This window comes from Desmodus rotundus, chromosome 5 (assembly GCF_022682495.2).
Source record: "Desmodus rotundus isolate HL8 chromosome 5, HLdesRot8A.1, whole genome shotgun sequence".
Lineage (NCBI taxonomy): Eukaryota > Metazoa > Chordata > Mammalia > Chiroptera > Phyllostomidae > Desmodus > Desmodus rotundus.
Genome location: NC_071391.1, coordinates 123,884,532 through 123,903,984, shown reverse-complemented (window position 1 = coordinate 123,903,984; position 19,453 = coordinate 123,884,532). Strand labels below are relative to the sequence as shown.

The 19,453-nt window shown below is 45.8% G+C and overlaps 1 long non-coding RNA gene across 3 annotated transcripts in view; it reads right to left on the bottom strand.

Annotated features, from left to right (window-relative positions):
* Window positions 1-19,453, bottom strand: part of LOC123478952 (uncharacterized) — a 125,965-nt gene that overhangs the window by 12,449 nt on the left and 94,063 nt on the right. For 2 of the 3 annotated variants that reach the window (XR_008426824.1, XR_008426825.1), the window contains exon 3: window positions 15,038-15,229. This is a non-coding gene — a long non-coding RNA (uncharacterized lncRNA). Of the gene's footprint in view, window positions 1-14,544; window positions 14,647-15,037; window positions 15,230-19,453 lie in introns of those variants that run through there. The other variant, XR_008426823.1, reaches the window with a different exon arrangement.

Below are 19,453 nucleotides of genomic sequence, written 5' to 3'. Positions count from 1 at the left end.
TATGCATTCATTGGTTGACTCTTGTATGTGCCCTGACTGAGGATTGAACCCACAAGCTTGGCATATTAGGAAAATGCTCTAACCAACTGAGCTACCTGGCCAGGGATAAAAATAGAACTCTTTAACTCAAGAACACATGAAGTAAGAATCTGTGTACAGGGATAACTAGGAACCTCTTCAGCCCTCCACCTGGAAGCCCTAGGGAGCAGCAGAAAAATACAAATCCTCAAGCTCAACCATAGACTAAATCAGAAGGTCCAAAGGTGGGTCTGGACTTCATGTGCTGAGCAAGCACCCAAGACAATTCAAACACAGCCAGCAGGTATAGGCAATCAGCTGGGCTGGTGTCTGCGAGCCATGGGACTGAGCATCACTCATTTGTTCCACAGAGAATCACTGGATGTGTCTGTGGTACACAGCTCTGTGTGGAACTCAAAGAACGTCCTTGTGACAAGTGAGAGAAACCTAGTCAAACAAGCATCATTAAAATGATACAGGGGTTTCGGTTAAGGAAACAAGAGTATCTCAGGGAGCCAAGTTGCCTCTGAAAGGTCTTGGATCAGACATGGAAGAAGCACCAGGAGAGAGGTGGCCATTCTCTCCCTCACTCTCACCCTCACTCACTCTCACCTGTGCTTTGGTCACGCCTGTCTGCTGACTGACATTCTCTGCTTCTTTGTGTGCCTGATGGACCAAGACTCTCTCAGTCCTGGGATTTATATTTCCTCACCTGGGCGACCAGCAGAGTCCTACTGACTTTTTGACTGGCCAACTCCAAACTCCCTAGAGGGAGAGTCTCTTTGGCCTATTGGGTCGGAAGTTGCCCCAGAGAGGATCGATCCCTTATGTGGGTGGGCACCTAGTGTTAGAAGACACGGTTGTGGGTTAGATAGTCTACAACAAATTAGGAACTAACAGGTAGCACTGGGCATGGAATCTTTAGCTTACATCTTCCATGGGGTGGAGGTGGCAACTCTCATTAGTTCCTACCCCCTGTAAGCGAATGAGTTTGTCAGGTTTTTTCCTGAGGAAAGGTTTCAGGGAAGGGGAATAACTATGAAGGTGCTGAGTGCCCAAGGGAGGGTGGAAAGGATGCCATGAAGGTTGAAAAGGTCGTGCAACCCTTTCATGGGCTCCATGATACATGTAGACAAGAAAGGCAAGGGATTTGGGCAGCTGCGTGTCCTAAGAGCCATTTGAACTTGAGGTTAGATGAACATAAGCTCCTTGGGTGTCTGAATCCATATGGTGTGGTACTTTTAGTTGCTTCATAAATTCTTAGAAGTTAACAGAATTAAGAATCCAGGAACCCTTTTTGAAAGCCTGTTCCTCATGGCCCTGGGAGATTCCCTTGTTTGTTTGAAAATTCATGGGCACTACTTTCCTTCCTCTTCTTCTCATTCCTAGAAGATCATCAGGGTAGGCCTCGGGGGCGGGGGTGGGGTCAAGGGAGTGGAGGGCACTTCCTGCAGATCTAGACAACAGGGCTCCACAGGCCTGCCATCAGAAGCTTGGAGGACCAGGACTTATTATTATTATTATTATTTGGCTTCAGAGGGCCCAGTAATTGGACCTTCCTGACATCCTATCTTTACAGTCGCCCACCCCCTTTTCATGAATCAGATCTTAGCTTTACTCTTCCCATTCACGAGCTGAGCTGAGGTTATTGGTCAGGGAATCAAACACCCAGGCAAGGGGCCTGGTTCTGCCTCAGACAATGTTAGGGTCTATGGAAGCGATGGAAACAAAGTCTCATGGGGTTTGGGCCTGGTCAATCCACTGGGTTAGGGATGGGTAAGCCATGGTTGGCCCATGGCTTGGGAGCAAGGCTGTGAGAGCCAGGCTGTCTTCCCCCAAAGGATAAAATGTTTCCAGCTCTAACCATTGTCCCTCCCCCAAAGCAAGAACCAAGAAGTAGTCCTTCCTCAGAGAAAGAAAAAACACTGGCCTGTAAAACAGAATTAAGAGCTTTGTTTCTAGTTCTAGCTCATGCATTCCATCATTCGTTCATCCAGCAAACATCACTGGGTGCTTACCACAGGCCCTGGGCTAAACCTGGGGGAAGCCCAGTGAGTGAAGCAGACACAGTTCCCGCCGCGACCACATGCTTCTTCCCAGGCCTCAGTTTCCTCATCCGTGAAATGAGATGGTCAGACAAGGTCAATGGTTCTCAACATTTAGCATGTGTCCGATTCTCCTGGGGGGCTTGTTAAAAGAGTTTGCTTGGCCTTATCCCCAGAATTCCTGACTCGGCAGGCCTGAGAATCTGTCTCTCTAACAAATGCCCAGGAGATGCTGGTGCTGATGCTGCTGGTCCGCAGACACGCCTTGAGAACTGATGGCCTAGATGGTCTCTCAGGCCCCTGCTAACTGTGACAGCCTGTGTTGCGGATGATCGACGGTCACTGGAGCGGCCTACACAGAAGGGGATTGTGGTAAACCAACCTGGAGACGGAAAAGTCCCGAATGTTTCCTGAGCTTAGGGGTAAATGGATCAGGGATAAACTTCCACAGAGCCACTAAAGCATTTGCCTCATTATTTTTTTCAAAAAAGTGATTAAAAAGTCATTTCCCAACATGAAAGTTCAATCAGATGCTGCAGAAATTACTTCAACTTTTCACAGGGGGAAAAAGGCTCCACTAAAAAGCTACAAGGGTATTGATGCCTATTAAATATTTGCTTTTCTCTCTAACCCACACTAGACTGAGTAATTTGTATTTGGCAGAAACCAGCTGCAATTACATTAGTCAATCCAAAAGCCCAACTTGCTCATACAAAATGCAAACAAATTAGTTAAAATGGCCTAATTAGTGGACTGTAAAACTACAAACTGAGGCTGGCAGCCTGATGTGTGTTATTCAAGAGCACTGTCTCCCCACACAGGGGGGTCTGGAGCTAAGGGGACTGTGGGGCTCAGCTCCCACCTGATTGAAGGGCTTCTCCTGGGACTTCTGACAGCCAGTGACCCAGCCAAAGCCCAGTGCTTCTGTCTTAGGTAAACCCATTCTTTCCTGGCCCTGAGCATGGTCTCTCTTTGGCCAAGTAGGTACAATGGAAGAATGTGGGGTTTGGATCCAGATGAACTTGAACTTGAATCTCAGCCCCACCAAATCACCAGCTTTGCTTTCATCAAGTCTCTTCATTTCCCTGAGCCTCTAGTTTCCTTTTTTAGAGGAAAAAATGCATCCTATACCTAAAAGTGGTTGCGAGGATTAGCAATTATCTGTGCTGTGATGGTACACAGTAGTTGTTCTGTTATTAGTTTAGGTCTGGATTTCCTTTGCCTTAAAACACCAAAATCAGAATGGCCCCATAAGCCAGGATGCTGAGTCAGATTTGGGGCCCCCGTGGACAGTACAGATTGGATGAGTCTGAGCTAATGACCCTGTGAGCATTGACCAAAGTCAAGGGTTATGTTCAGGGTACTGTGACAGGACTCAGACAACATCCCGAGGGCCGCAGGCAGCAGTGGTGTAGATGCGTGGGTCACTGGACCAGAGAACTGAGAAAGACTGCAGGTTCCATCTAGGCCGCAGCAGTCCAAGCTCTCACTGTGCATCGGAATTTCTTGGGAAACTTATTAAAAATGCTGGTCCCCATTCCCAGAGACTCTGAGTTAACCAGACTGGGAGGGGCCCAGGTGTGAATGGGAGGAATGCAGGCATGAGAGTGTCTTAATGCCTCTCCAGGGGATTCTGAATGAAGTCAGGGTTAAGAATCATCGCTCTAACCCAAACCCTATATTTTGTGGAGAAAAACAAAAAAAAAATAGGACATACAACAAAAAATAAAAAATAAATACATAAGCAAAACTATGACAACAACTCAGAGACTCAGAGAGATATGCATTATCTAAGGTCACACTGAATTAAATTTTCCTAAGTTCACTCTTTACCCAAATTGGTGAATCAGACCATTGGCTCTGAGAGCAAGGAGTTTTCAGGACATTGGTAGACAATCAGGTTCTAGAAGGTTCCTAAAGGAAGCTAGACTTAGGTGACAGTCAACATCACACTCCAAATCACATTCCAGCTCAGCTATAGCCTCAACCTCAGCCAGTCCGACACTGGGAGTCCCAGGGAAGTGCTACAGTCTGCTTCAAGATCACGCAGCCAACCAGTGCCAGACACAAGACTGAGATAACTTGGGGGGTGGGTGTTAGACAAATAGAGTCCCTGTCAGCTCTGGCCACCAGACCCTGTGAGTCATGTCAATGGTTCCCATGCACTAGCAAAATTACACACTTAGTTACAGAGGGCCAGGGAAATAAACCTTCCTGAGTGAGCAGAGAGATTTACTGCGTGACTCTTACCTTAAAAAGAGAATCTAACTCTCTAGAGACTGAGCCTCATACATTTTTGTCTCTAATAGGAGTGGTTCATCCAATCGACTACACTAGTTGAGTTCTTTTATTTGAGATGAGTTCATTCATACACACAGCACCAGCTTGTGCACCAAGCCAGGTACTGAGGACACATGGGCACAATTTCTGTCTTTGAGCATTTAGGATTAGTGGAAATCTCAGACAAGAAATGGGTGATTTCAATGAGATATATAGGGGCTATAATGCAAGAAGTACAACTAATAATAGCACTTAGAATGGTCCAGGCTTAGCAGGAAGCTGTTCAGGAGAGGCATCCTTATAAAATTAGTGTTGATGCTGAATGCTAGTGGATCCATAAGTTAGCTAGTCAAGAGGCAGGGACAGAAGAGTTACAAATGGGATTTCATGGACACTCTTCAGCATCCTTCTGCCTCTGTTCTAATGGCCACGCCAGCAGAGTAGGACACCAGGGCCCAAAGAGGTCTGGACACTGGCAGACTCTAAGGGCTCCTCATCCTGAGAGAAAGGGCAAGGGAGTTTGGTTCTGCTCCTGCCCCCATTCTCCAAATCCAGGCTCTCCTTATACTCATCCTTGCCACCCCAATTCCCAGGATCAAATCTCAGGGAACATGAAATCAGTGTCACCTGTGATTGTGTGGCCTTCAATGATTTTATCACAATATTTGTACTTCTCTAAGTGTCTTAGAAGCAATTCAGTCTTTGACACAGTTGTCTCAGATTGTGGCACAGAGTCAAGCTAAGGTTGGATCCATGGCTTTGCCTACCTTCATAAGTCAGATGTTTGGCTCACTAGTTCTTAGCCTTTATTCCCTCATTTCTAATATCATTTAAGGTTAAAAATGTGGAGAGTTGCTTTAGCTGCTTTTCACAATTTTTGAAATGTAATATTTTATCTTTCAGTATTTCTTAATTTTCTTTAGGGATGGTCTATTGGTAGAAGAATCACTTTGTCTGAAAATGCTTTGAAATGCATTTCTTTTCAAAGTATAGGCTTTTAGGTTGCTAAGTATTTTCTTTCAACACATAGAAGATATTTTTCCACTATCTTCTGGCTTCCATTGTTACTGTTGGCTTTCAATCATTGCTATTCCAATGAGCATTTCTTTGAAAACAATGTTTTTCCTCTCTGGATGCTTTTAAGATTTTCCCTTTGTCTTTTGCGTTCTGTGATTGCAGTGTGCTGTGTACGGGGTGTGCACAACCATTGCACTGAACTATAAGATAAACGTCAGTAGTAGGTTCAGCCTGACAGAAAACTCAGACATGGACTTGGATAATTCAGATGAGGTTTGCTTATTTAAAAGATGCAAGTGGAAGGCAGCATAGGGAGAATACACAGGAGAGAGAGACAGATGTAAGCATCTAGACTCCAATTTTCACGGAGGAGTATATTGTTGTAGATGCCAATTTTCAAGAGAAGGAGGATCACATCAGACTTCCTGAGAAAACATGTTCCATTTTTAAGTTCAACCTCACATACAATGTGGGTGTTACACAATATACAGTATGACCAAAATACCGTACACTGTGGTACAGTTTGCTTGTTCATGGACACAAGGCTCATTATCACTCCCAGCTTGGTCTTGAACCTGTGCTATGGAGCTATAACAAAAGCCAGGGACTCAAACATTTCTGCAAGTCACACCAGGTTTTGGGTCTATTCTGCCCTGTACCTATATCTTTTACTTATCCTTATTTATATATTTTTTTTGCTCATAATCTGTGGGAAATTCTTATCTTTTCAAACATTGCCTCAGCCCCCTTCTTCCTCTCCTCTGTAATTGTTAAAATAAAAAAAAATAAATAAGGGGGATAGATGATAATAGGGAAAAAACAATAAAAATAAATTTTAAAAAACTCAACAGATGGCTTCAACAGATCAGACATACTGAAAAGAGAATGAACTAGAATAAAGATCTGAAAAATTCACCCAGAATGCAGTTCAGGGCAACACAGAGAAGGGTGATGCTAAGGAAGTGTTCAGAGACACGTAGCACTGAGTGGACATGTTTTACATGCATCTAATTTGCTTGGGCAGTTCAATATCTGACGTCTTTGTGGGTTCAGTTCTGCTGTTTGCTGATTCTTGCTCCTGGTAATTTGCTTCCTTCAATATGTTGTGATTTTTAAAAGTTTTTTAATAAAAAAGTTGAGAACTTTGGGTGGCGGGCACACAATGCAATATACAGACCATGTATCATAGAAATATACACTTGAAACTTATATCATCTTATTAACCAATGTCACCCCAATAAATTTAATTTTATAAAATTAGAGACATAACTGACATATAACATTAGTTTTAGGTATACATAATATTTAATATATACATATTGTGAAATGACTACCCTAATAAGTCCAGTTAACATTCATCACCACATGTAGTTACATTTGTATTTTCTTGTGATGAGAACTTTTACAATCTACTCTCATAGCAACTTGCAAATATGCAATACAATACTACTAACTATATATATAGTTATATAGTTAGTAGTAACTATACATATATGTATAGTTATATACATACTATATACATATATACATATATAGTTATATAGTCAGTAGTAACTATATATGTATAGTTATATACATATAACTATATATATAGTTAGTAGTACTGTATTGCATGTATAGTTAGTAGTACTGTATTATATATGTATATATATGTATATATACATATATATAGTTATGTACAGCATTGAATATATATATATATATTATATAATATTATGTACCTAGGATTGTACATTATGTACCTAGGGTTGTAGCTGGAAGTTTGTACCTTTGGCCACCTTCACACTTCTCACACCCCCGTGTCCCGCCACTGGCAACCACCGGTCTGTTCTCTGTATCTCTGAGTTCTCATGTATTTACTTATTCGGATTCCACATATAAGTGAGATTGTTTGGTGCCTGCTGTTCTCTGTCTGACTCTTTTTACTGAGCATAATGCCCACAAGGTCCATCTGTGCTGTCACAAATTGCAGGATTTCCTTATTTTTTAATTCATTCATTGAAGGACACTTAGGTTGTCTCCCAATACTGTGATTTTTGACTGTGAGTTCATATCTTTGAAATTTTATCTATGGCAAGTCTTTGAGGTTTGGATTAACATTCCTTCAGAGAGCTAGCATCTTATTCCCTAGGTGCCGGGGACCACTCTTAATTTAGATTCACTTCCTAAAATTTTTAATTTGAGGCTTCTTGGACTACCCATGAGAGAGCTGGCTTATGGTTGTAAATTCTCAAAATAATTATCCCCCTCTGTTTAGGGTCAAAGTAGAATGCACGTGGTTTTCTTTGTAGTTCCTGTGGTAGGAATAGAGTGTAGGTTATTTCTCATCCATCGTCACACTGATAGTGCTATCACATTAGTATTGTGAGGGTCAAGTGAGGTAATGTATATGAGAATACCATGGATGTTTGGAGACTTTCTATAATGTAAGGGAAAGAAATTATTATTATCCAGTACTAGAAATGATTTATCCTCCGAGTACCCTACATTACCTCCCCACCCCATCACCACTAATATTATTCCAGGACAATTTCTTTTGCAGGGAACATTCCCTTGGAAGCCAGGATCTGGGAATGCTCCAAAATGAATAATGGTGGGACACAGTCCTGCCTGGCTGCAGGCCCCTGGCTCCAGGGGACAATCGCATTCCTGCCACCTGTTTGGTGACTACAGATGCATGTCCTTGCCTCACCCCAGCTGGGCTGCCTCCCGGGAGAGGAGAGTGAGGAGACCTGCCTCCTCTGTGCGGGGGGGCAGAGTGCCAGAACCGGCTGATCTGTAAAGGGCTGCAGTATCAGGGGTCAGTGTCAGGACGTGCTGACTGCAGAGGACATAGTGACAGGCTGAGCTGGGGCAGTAATTAGACAGTGAGAGCTTCCACCAGCAAGCTACAATCAATAGGTCCGCTTACCCAGGGAAAAAAAGATTAAAGTAAAGCAGATGGCGGAAGATAATAACATCTCTCCCACTTAACTCGCATTTTCACTCGTCAAAGCACTTTCACCAGCATTTTCTCATTTGGTCCACAGCATCTCCACGCTCAGGCCCTCCAGTGGGGGCAGCTGTCAAATTTTACTGGCAAGAGAGCTGGGCACAGCGACGGTAGCAGACCAGCCTCGTTGTAGGAGCTGGGACACACGCTTCCCTCTCTTTGTGCTAGCTTTCCTTCCATCCGTGTCTCGAAGAGAACACTAACATTAACGAATTCCACACATTTTTCACTGAGCACCAACTATGTACCAGCCGTTGTTCTAGACACGATACACACGGCAGCGAACTACACAGAGTCCTCATCTCATGGAGGTTTAATTTTTAATAGTTTAAGACAATGCACAAGAAAATGAACAAGATAATTATAGAGAGTAGTACATATTACGAAGGCGATAACATAGGATGATTTGATAAACAGGAACCAGGGAGGCTAACAGCCTGGACAGAGCTTTCTGAGCAAGTGACCTCTGAACTGAGAACTGAATATCAAGAAGTTGCCTGAAGGTCAAGAAGAGGCCACATAATGAAGGAAGAGGGAGGAGTAAATGCAAATCAATAGCTAATTAACAGTGCAAAGATCCTTGTGGTCTCTCAGGATGGAATAAGGGATCCCGAGGAAGAGGAAGGTTTTTGTGACGCGTGCGGATGCTGGGAAGTGAGAACTTTCCACTGGAGCCCTCTTTGCAGGCTACCAACCTTTCTTTACCCCTGGTCTTAGACTGCCCATCTCCGACGTAGACACCGTGGTGCCAGTCACTGTGATAGACAGCTGCAGCTGGGGCCACCCTGAGGGGCCCTGATTCAATTGTTCTGAGATGTGGCTTGGGCACTGAGATGTGTCAATCCCCACACATGACTCTAAGAGACAGCTGAGGTCGAGAACCATGACCTACAAGGGCCTCTTCCCCATGGCAAGGGAGGAGAGCACTAATATAACGAGGAGGAAGAAGCACCACTTCCTCCACAGCCTGCACTGCCTGTGCGGAGACATTTCTTCCAAGGCACCCAGCCATCCAGTCGGTTGTCCCAGATTTCACCCTGAAAGCCCTGCCCCCCAGGAAATCCCTCAATCCCAGCCACACCAGAAGGCTGGTCACCCTACTACCTCCTATCCCAACCCAGGTTGGCCCAGTTCTTTTGCATAATGGAAAAAGGGGGAATTTAGAGCCTCCCCCATGGTGTTGAGGGGTTGAGGGGAGAAGCCCAAAGGGAGAGGAGAGGCATCTTGGAAGAGGGCTGTTGCCTGCGATGCCTCCAATGTATAATTGTGCGACGCCTTAATTTCACGAAAATCCACCAATTCAAAAATACTTGATAGGAACAATTTCTTCCTTTGGAACACAGAGAAGGCGGCTGAGTTTCACTGTAGGGCTGAAATAGTGTTGGATACTGGCAAGTCTCCCAGGCGGAAGTGGCCTTGAGATGATAAAGCCTGTGCCAAGAATCTGCACCCATTGTGTGAGAGGGCTTGGCACTTGATAGAATTGGTGTGGCTTGATGCCTTTTTTACCTAGACCTTGGAGCAAGATGACTCCCAGGTGGCATCTGAGTCACACTGGCATCCACCATGCACCAAACCTCTTATTGGACACCTTTTATTTGCCAGGCACTGTGCCTGGACTCATACTCAGGGTAAATGAAGGCAGTGAGTGTTGGCAGAAAGGGAACCTGAAGTTACTGCAGAGGAGGTGCAAATAGGGGGTTCTTTAGGGTGGGGCTGGGCTGAGGGCAGCTAGGTTGGCACTGATGGTGTGTCTAGAGAAGGGAAACCAGCTTAGCTTCACAGAGGGCGGGACCCTGTTTTATATCATATTATAAATGACAAATCATGCCAGCTTGAAAAGTGGCGATTGGCCAGGAATCTGACATAATTGAATGTTCAGAAATCACTTACAAAATGACCTCACAGGCCCCAATCATCCCCGAAGTTGACCAGACAAGTGATGGAAACTGACAGTTTCTTTCTCCACCCACCACCCCTGCCCCAAGCTTCCACTCCGCCTCACCCTTGCCATCCCCGAGGAACCAAATTTGAAAGTTTCTGTGAATTTGAAAGTGACTGGCCTTTGGTGCTCTGATCTTTAGAAGTAAGGAAAACACCTATTAAAAATGTTCGTTCCTGGTGAACGGCTACTTTCTGCAGCCTCTGGTGCTGGGGGAAGGAATCTAGAATCCCCGGTCCTTGCCCAAATCTCAATGGCGAGTAATTAAATTTCTACTAAGAGTTTGTTTTATCACCTCAGTTAGCTTGTTGACATATAATAGGTGCTGCTGAGAGGTACAGCTAGTTAATGGTTTTCTTGTACATATTGATATTAGTACCTGGAGTGGGAACATCTCTTCAGAATATGATTACGATTTTGAAATCATAAGCACAGGAGGTAAATCCATTTCTATAGATTAAACAAGAAGTTCTGAGAACTTCTATCTTCAGTCCCCATCCAGGCACTAATGCATCTCATTTCCTTTGTGCTGTTCCCCTGAGTTATCTGTGTCACACAGGCGACGCTCGCGTGGTGCGTTAACTATCTGTTGAGAAAGGCTGGAAGTGAGCTTGCAACAGTGCCCTGAGCCAGCGTGCAAGGCAGGGAGCAGACCGGGGAAAACTCATCACAGCTACGTTTCAAGTTGCTTGGGTATTTTAATTCCAAGAGGAAAGAACCCATGGCAGCTAAAGATGGAGCTATAATTAAACCGAGACGGCATTCACTATTGCCTCCGAATCAGCTGGGGTTGTTTCTTCTCCCCATCTTTCAACTACATGAAATCAATTATCTCCTCAAACCAGTGGTAAGGATTGTATGCCAGCCTCTTACTCCTGAAGCGCATAAATTATTTGGAATTCGTTATTGATGTGAACAACTCTTCTGATGGAAAGCCCCATCTGATACTCCAGGGGTGGGTTCAGGAAGACATCCCCTGGCCTGGCGTCTGTCTGGGATGCCAAGGGCAATGTCTGTCTCACAAACGCTGGGGCAGGGGAGAAGGGCAGGACAAAGCGGCCTTCGCCTCCAGAGTGGCCACCCCTTGAAGTGTGTAGCTTTACACGTAGTGACAAATGTGTTCCCAGCACGCCCCAGAGTGACAGCTATGGGGTAAAGTGGGGACAGACATCCTCCACATTCAGTGTGTGGAGGATGCCAGCCACCTGGAGCGGTGATAGGCACTGCTGTGTACAGGATCTGAAATGGAATTGATGCGATGTCATTTTGGCTCTCCTATCACCTGGTTATCTCTTGCCAAGACTTCACGTCTGATTAGTCCGCTTGGAGAGGACAGCAGACTTATCAGCCTCACTTCCCCACATTCCCATCAACTTCAGAAATGCTGTGAAGGAACTTAAGATGAGGTGTCACATCTTCCTATCAAATTCTTTTGTCAGCCACTCCTGCGTCTGGTGCCTCCTTCAGAAAATATTCATCAGGTACAAGGGGATGAAGTTTCGGCTGGCTCCAACCTGATGATGTGTTCTGCAGTGGCGTCATCCTGGGTTCGCATCTCCTGGTTGGCTCTAAGTCCTCTCTGCCAGCCACGCTGGTAGGGGGCATGGCATCAGTGCCAACAGCTAGCACCACTCCTTGGCAGTTTGCAGAAAGGGCGAGGCCTGCTGGAGATGGGCAAGGCTGTTCCTATTGATACCCTGGTCTGCGCATGGGGAAGTCATCCAGTACACTGCTGACAAAGTAAATCCTTCCTAGCTGTTGCCTCTCTACGTTGTCGGGTAATTTTGCCACTCTAGCTCCAGGGTTCCTGGCAGGGCCTGGACCACACAGGGTTTGCTAGGGGACTGATCCTGCCAAGCTTCCTGGCAAAGGAAGGAGGCTGGGTCCCGTGCCAGCTTCACACTCTCAGACCCACCCCGCACTCCTCCGGCTGCCATGGCTTGTGCCTACAGCAGACCTGTGACCTTCTCCTACCCTGGAGAGAAAAGCTGTGTGACAGCAGGGTGGGCCACAAGAGAAGCTATGATGTCCAGGAAATAGACCATTGCCATTGGCCGGTTCCTCCCCTGGCAAGAGCCCTCTCCAACTCCCTCCCGCTCCCTGTCCTATAGGCATCGAGGGGTTCAGTGACGCCACATCATTTTGTCAGGAACAAGGTCCTAAGACCATTTATGGTGGCGTATTAGGAACTCAGTGCATGGCCCTTGATCCAAGAGAAGATCTGACTTTAAAAGAAGAACCTGTAGGGGTCAATGATTAATCCAAGAGGAATGAGCCTCTAACAGCAGATTGCAGGCACAGAAAGAGCTGACATTTTGGGACCCTGGTGAGATATTTGTCAGGGTCCCTTGGATCATACCTTCCAAACACTGGTGTCTTAACTGGGGAAGTGGGGACTATAACAACAGGCTCCCTCCTCACTCGTGCCAGAGCTCTGGGACTCGATGACAGGGAGCACTGGCAGGAACTGCCGCACACACTCAACAAGCACACTACATCACACTGTTATTCTCTGTGAGAGAACATAGCTTCACTTAGTGAATGAGGCCCATTTAGATCAGGAAGGAGAAACAGCCAGCTGACCTCAGTACTTTACTTTTGTCCCCCTGAATCCCATGTAGGCCCCAAGGAATGCTTTTGGCTTTTGCCCTTCCGTGGGTGTCCTCGGTGGGAACGACACGTTCCCACCTTTGGCTCCTTATCAGACAAAGTTAAGATGCAGGAGACAGAGGCCACTGCATAGACATTAAGAAGGAAGGTGTTTAACAGAGGGTGCTTGTAAAACCACTAGAACGGCTCCAGGAGCCGGTTCCAGCTTGGCTGCAGGAACTCCCAGGACACGACCGCAGACCTGACGGTCCAGGGAGCTGCGGCTTCTGCTGCCATCAGGAAGGTGGAGAACCAGGAGGCCGGTACAGCCATCAGTCCAACAACTCATCCCCAAGGGGTGCGCCAGAAAGCAGGGAGCGCCCTCTACCACAGCAGTCACCAACATTTTTGACACCAGGGACCAGTTTCATGGAAGACAATTTTTCCATGGACCAAGGTAGGGTGGTTGGGGATGGTTTCGGGATGAGTCGCGCACATTACATTCAAGCTCACTTCCTGCTCTGTGGCCCAGGTCCTAACAGGCCTGGACAGGTATCCGTCTGAGGCCTGGAGGTTGGGGACCCCTGCTCTAACACATTCGCCTCTCAGGTCCACAACTGGATGCTGACAACTGTTGCAGAAAGCCTACTATTTCTATGGCTGTACTTGCCAGGAGCAACAGCCAAAGGAAGAAAGATGCACACTTCCCCACTTCACCTTCTGAATCCCAGGAGAGCGCATATAATTGGCAGAAAGGTAACCAACACCCAGAACCCCAGCTGCAAAAAAGGAATCTCTAGCTTTTGGTTCCCCAGCCACCCCAGTTTGTGACGAAAGAAATGCAAATGGATGCCAAGTGCCAGTCACCATGTATCTTCATGTTCTACCGGCTAGCGTAGCCGGGACAGGCGGGAGCATGCCAGAGACATCAGTCGATTTGAAAAGAGGACAAAGGGAAATAAACACAGCAAGTGTAAGGAATTTAAAAAGCCAACATAGCTTTCTTATTCACATTCCTCCTCCCATCTTTTTTTTTAAGATTTTATTTATTTATATTTAGAGAGAGGGGAAAGGAGGGAGAAAGAGAGGTAGAGAAACATCAATGTGTGGTTGCCTCTCACATGGCCCCTGCTAGGCACCCAGCCCGCAATCCAGGCATTTTCCCTGACTGGGAATCGAACTAGTGATACTTTGGTTTGCAGCCTGCACTCAATCCACTGAGCCACACCAGCCAGGGCTCTCCTACCATCTTAAGGAACTTCATTCTAGCCCCAAAGATTAGCACCACCTCACAGACATCTTGCCTTGGCGCCCTACACCTGGCCTCTTGGACTATTCTAGGTGACAGTGCTCCACCTCCTTTCACACACACTGCATTCTTTTCAGTTCTCAGTGACAAAGAGAGGGAATCCCTGCCCTTCCAACTAGGGCTCATCCCTTCCCCCCATTTCCCCATAGGATAGCTATGCTGCTTTCACTGGTACTGGCAATTAGAAGGGACTCATCCTGCCTGGAAACCTGAGGGTAAGTGCATGGAATAGCAGGAGTATATCAGCTACGGTGCTTTGGGTTGCAAGTGGAAAAAACAAGCCAATCATACTAGCTTCAAAATGACTTGGATTTATTGCTTCATATAAATCCCAGAGAGGGGTGGCCCTAGATGCAGTCTGACTAGAGAATCGATGCTGCATTCCTCTTGGCTTTATCCTTCTCTCTGTTTTGTCATGGTTCATGCGCTGGCTTCCCTCATGACCACAGGATGGCTGCAGAAACAATGAGGGCGATATTCTCTTCATTCAGTCCAGGGATGAGGGAGGGGAGCTTCCCAAATTCACCATGCAAAGGTCTTCAGTTTCTTTATGATTGAATCACCCGTCAGACCAGTCATTGGGGGCCTGTCTAAACCTGCTGTTCTCTGAAATCCATGTGTTGTGGATAGAGTCAATCTCACTGAGTCAATTTGTCTGCTACGCTCTGGGGATGGGTGGTTGGGGCTGGGAATGCAACCCATTGTCCACCTAAAGGGATAATGTCTGGCTTTCATGTTTCAGGCCTGGTAGCCAAGCTACAAACTGACCATACATTGAGCCTAAGGTACGAGCATGGAGAAGTGTGCATGGGCATTGGGGGCAGGACTTCTCACCCGATACTTACTTATGGGTGAGGCTGGTTCTGGGGGGCAGAGTCAGAAGTGGAGCTCACAGGGTTCCTGGACAACATGTCTCTCAGCCACCATCTTCCGGGCTGAACTACACATGACTTCAGGATGCAGGAAAAAAGGTTCCTACTTGTGTGCAGCACCACAACTTCGGACTTGAGGTTTCTTCCCTTTCCACTCCGCAACACCTGCAGGCAACAGCATGGAGAAGGTGTGTGTTTAGACAGAGGTACACCACAGTTAAACCTTGGCTGTGCCACTTAGCAGCTCTGGAATCTTGGCCAAATAACTGGTTTCCTGAGCTTCGATTTTCTTATCTACAAATGGGGAGCGTGACCCCCAGCTCATAGGATTGTTGCAAGGAATGACCTGGAACAGTGTGTGGCATATTGGTGTTTCTTAACCATCTCTTCCCCCTTTACTCCCAAAGGATAGAGATGGGTGTCAACCTGGTAGATATCGTCCGGCTGCCTCTAATGCAGCAGACAATAGAAATGTCCCCCCTTATCAGGACATCTGCAGTTATTTGGAAGAATATGGACATTGAGCAACAGGTCAATATTGCAAACCTATTATGTCTGTGCCTAATACTGTTTAAGATGCTGTGAAGTGGCAGAAGAATGGGAAATCAATGTCCTTTGCTTTTAAGCTACTCAACTTGGCTGGCACAGTAAGATATATGCCAATGAGGATCCAGGGAATCTTGTCTTTGGGCCTTCTATGATGTTCTCGATCAATGTCAAGTTTAGAATTGTACCGTCCTATAACTCTGTCAAGGATCATCACAGTGTATCCTTTGAATGCTTCCTTCACTCTGGGCAAAACTGTAAAGTTGGCTGTAAGTTCACCTGTCCTCAGATTCCCACACCTCCCAGAGGCCTCGCTCTTATCTCTTTCCCTCCAGCCTTGCTCCCAGTGCGCTGCTATGTAGGGTCATTATTGGGCAGCAAACTCCTGGACTAAGGAACTAGAAGTCAAACGCTTAAGATAGTCTTTGCCTGGGTTATTTGGTCTTTAATGAAAGACAAAAACTCAAATTCTTGCTGATGACTCTAACTGCATAGACTCTGAGTTGAAAGACACTCATGTGTATATGACCCAGATCTGGCCAAGAAAGTGATGATGAAGATGATGCTGGGGTTACTAAAAATAATAGCTAACACATACTGAATATGTGCTATGTGTCAGGCATGCTATGTATTATATATATATGACTCATTCAGTTCTAGTAACAACCTTACGAGACAGACACTACTATGGGTGTTGAAATCCAGACACAAAGAACTTGCCCAGGTTCACGCAGGTAGTCAGTGGAGAGCATGTGTGTGATCCCAGACTCCAAGACCTTCTGTCCTCCCCTTTCTCTCTATAAGACGTGGTGGGAAATCTGTTGTGGTTTCTGGGAAAATTTCCCCCCATAACAAAAGAGCAGCACAATGAGAAAGCCCTATTGTTTCTTTCCGTCCTTCCCTTGCATGCTCTGGTGTTAAGGAGCCGTGGCAGCCATCTTGCATCCATGACGCAATAAGCTTGAGGACAAAGTCTGAGAAGCTCATGACAGTGGAGTGAAGACTATAAAGAGCCCAGCCCCCTGGTGATAGTGCTGAACTGCCGAACCAACCTTGGATCTCCAAGCTGAGCTTCTTTTAAATAAACAAGGAACATCCTTACCACCAAACTACTGTTGTATCCCCTGTTACTTGAAGCCAAAAGCTTCCTACCTGAGGCTTTCCATGTTGCACCTGAAGAAAGCTCTCCACGTGGGCAGACATGTACCCTGCGTATTGCCAATAAAAAATTTAACCCTGTTTGGTCATTAGTTCAATAATGCCAGTTAAGGTCCATTATTTTAGCAAGCTTCATGATATCTTTAATAAAATATAAAGGTATTTTATTTATATATATTTTTATAAAATATAGATATTTTATATCTTTATATAAGAGCTTATATCTTATGTGATATGATAGCTTATATCTTATATCTAAGAGTTAAGAGCTGAAAACATACTTTTATGGTCACAGTCAGTAATAAAATTATAGCTTCCTTAATAAACCTGAACCCAGTCCCTGAAATGGACCCACAGACTCCCTGCGGAGGTGAGGATGGCGGGGTGGGAGGGGCAGCATAAGCTAAGAGCCTCACCAGAGCACTCTTTTGGGGACAATCATCAGCATTTTCTCTCAGGTCCTCAGTCATTATCCAAGAGAGCGAGGCCAAGAGAGTTCTGAAGCATCCTTGTAAGCTGTCCTGTCTTTGAATTTCAGGATCCTTATCTGCAGACTCATCCCCCACCCTCTGGTTGACACTGGGAATATCTACCTGCTTTACACCCACGCTGAGAACAATTATGGATTCAGCACAGTTCAGTCAAATCCAACCGAACATTCCCAATTCAAGACAGCACAAGGTAACACAACACAATGAACCCGACAACCAAACCTGGAGCAGGTGTGTGTGCGTGTGTGTATTTGTGTGGATGAACCTTACGATGGCTGCATGCTCCTTATTTCCTGGGCGATTTTTACTATCAGAAGAGTGTTACTGTTCCCATCAACAGCTCTCTCCTCCAAGATACTAGGAAGAAGTTGCAGGGAAGAGGAGAAAGGTGAGTCCTTTCCTAGAGCGCCCTGCCAGGGGCTAGTGTTCAGGGTCTTCTCAGTCTGAACGTCACCAGGCCCTTTGTCTCCCGTTTATAAGCTGATCACTCATCTTTCTATATGGACTTCAACAAACACCTGACTTTTAGCCATACAACACATTATGCAAACCCCTTTTCCCATTAAGACATTGTCCTGGGACAGTCTCTTTGCTATTTTTAGGACCATTGATTTCTTTTTGAATCATTCCGCCTGCGTTATTCGTGATGTCCTCAGACAAGACTTTTGGTCTGACTGTCCTATCGACACCTAGCAGAGGCATCCTGCCAATGATTAGACAGGAGGGATGGAGCTGGGGAGGGAACCTCAGCCCCCAGCCCCTCCTCTCCTTCTCTGCAGAAATAATCATAACAATAACAACGCCACTGCCTGCATTTATACAGAACACTGCACGCTTTGAAAGACCGCGCACCTTTCAATGAACAGCACATGATATCTTTGAAAGGATGAGAAAGAACAGTACACCAGAGGAACAATTTTTGATTGGGGTAGGGAGGTGAATAGCAGTACACATACCTTGGGCATTTTTCTTATCAGTTTTGCATTTCTTTTGAGGAAGGGCAATTTATTCTGTTGATCATCGCACTGGCTCCCAGGCCTGGTCCTTGTGGCTATGCCACTGCTCTGTGATCGCTGGCCCAAGTGGGGACAACTGCCAGCCAACCCTCAACAGAGCTGAGAGCCTGGAATTTCCCAAAATCACTGTACTCCCACATGAAGCAATTTCTCTCCTCACTTTCTAAGTCACTTGAATTGCCATCAAATGCAAAGTATTGAAACAAGACTCCTTCCAGGGCCTTTGGGAGAAGGCTTCCGTGGTCAGGTAGCTGTAGTATAGTGGAAGGCGAGCTGGACTTGGTGTCAGGCAACCTGGGTTTGAATCTTGGCTCCGTTGCTTTCCAGCTGTATGGCAATGGTGAGAGGAAATAGCGGTACCTAGTTCTGCTTGTAATGAAAACGAACTGATACACATGTATGAAGAAGCACTTGGCAAATTGAAAAGTAACACAAATGCAGGTTTGAAACATGAGACAGAGGAAAGAACTTGGGTTTTGTAGCCAGGCACTCCTGGTTCTGAGTCCTGGCACTGCCAGTTACTTAGCTTTTCTGTGCCTCAGTTTCCACATTTGTAAAGTGGGGCTAACGGAATGGAGAGGCACTGAGCTCAGCAGATAATAGCTACTTCCACTACTGCTGTTACTTGTGTCTCAAACCTTGGTCCAAATTCCCTCGTGTCTCTAGAAGAGGAGAGGAGCACAATGACGTGGACGTAATTAATAATCCAAGATTTTTCACATCAACTCATGCTGGATACTACAGACCAGATGAAACGGTTGCATGAAACTGTCCGTGAGCTGTGGGGAAACTGTTTTGGATAGAGGCCACAATGAGCTACAGTAACAATGAGCTAAAAAAAATAAAAAGATAGGGACAGAATTGCAGGTGGAAGTGAGAGCCTGGCTTCAGGGAGGCAGAAAGTCTCTGTAGCTTTCAGCTGGCTCTCTATCGGCAGCAACTTAGTAAGAGTTTTTTTTCCAGACTTGACCTTTTTATCTGCTCAGAATGTTGGCAGTCATTTTCTAAAGTTAGTTGTACCGGGCTGGTTGAATCTCGATGTGAAAAATGACATTTGCTCTGATTCTTAAGTTGCCCCGAGGCTCATGCAGCATGCAGACTCAGAATTCTGCACGTGACTGTGTGACACAGCGTACACGTTTCCTGAGTGTGTGCTGGGCACAGCTACTCCCAAGAAA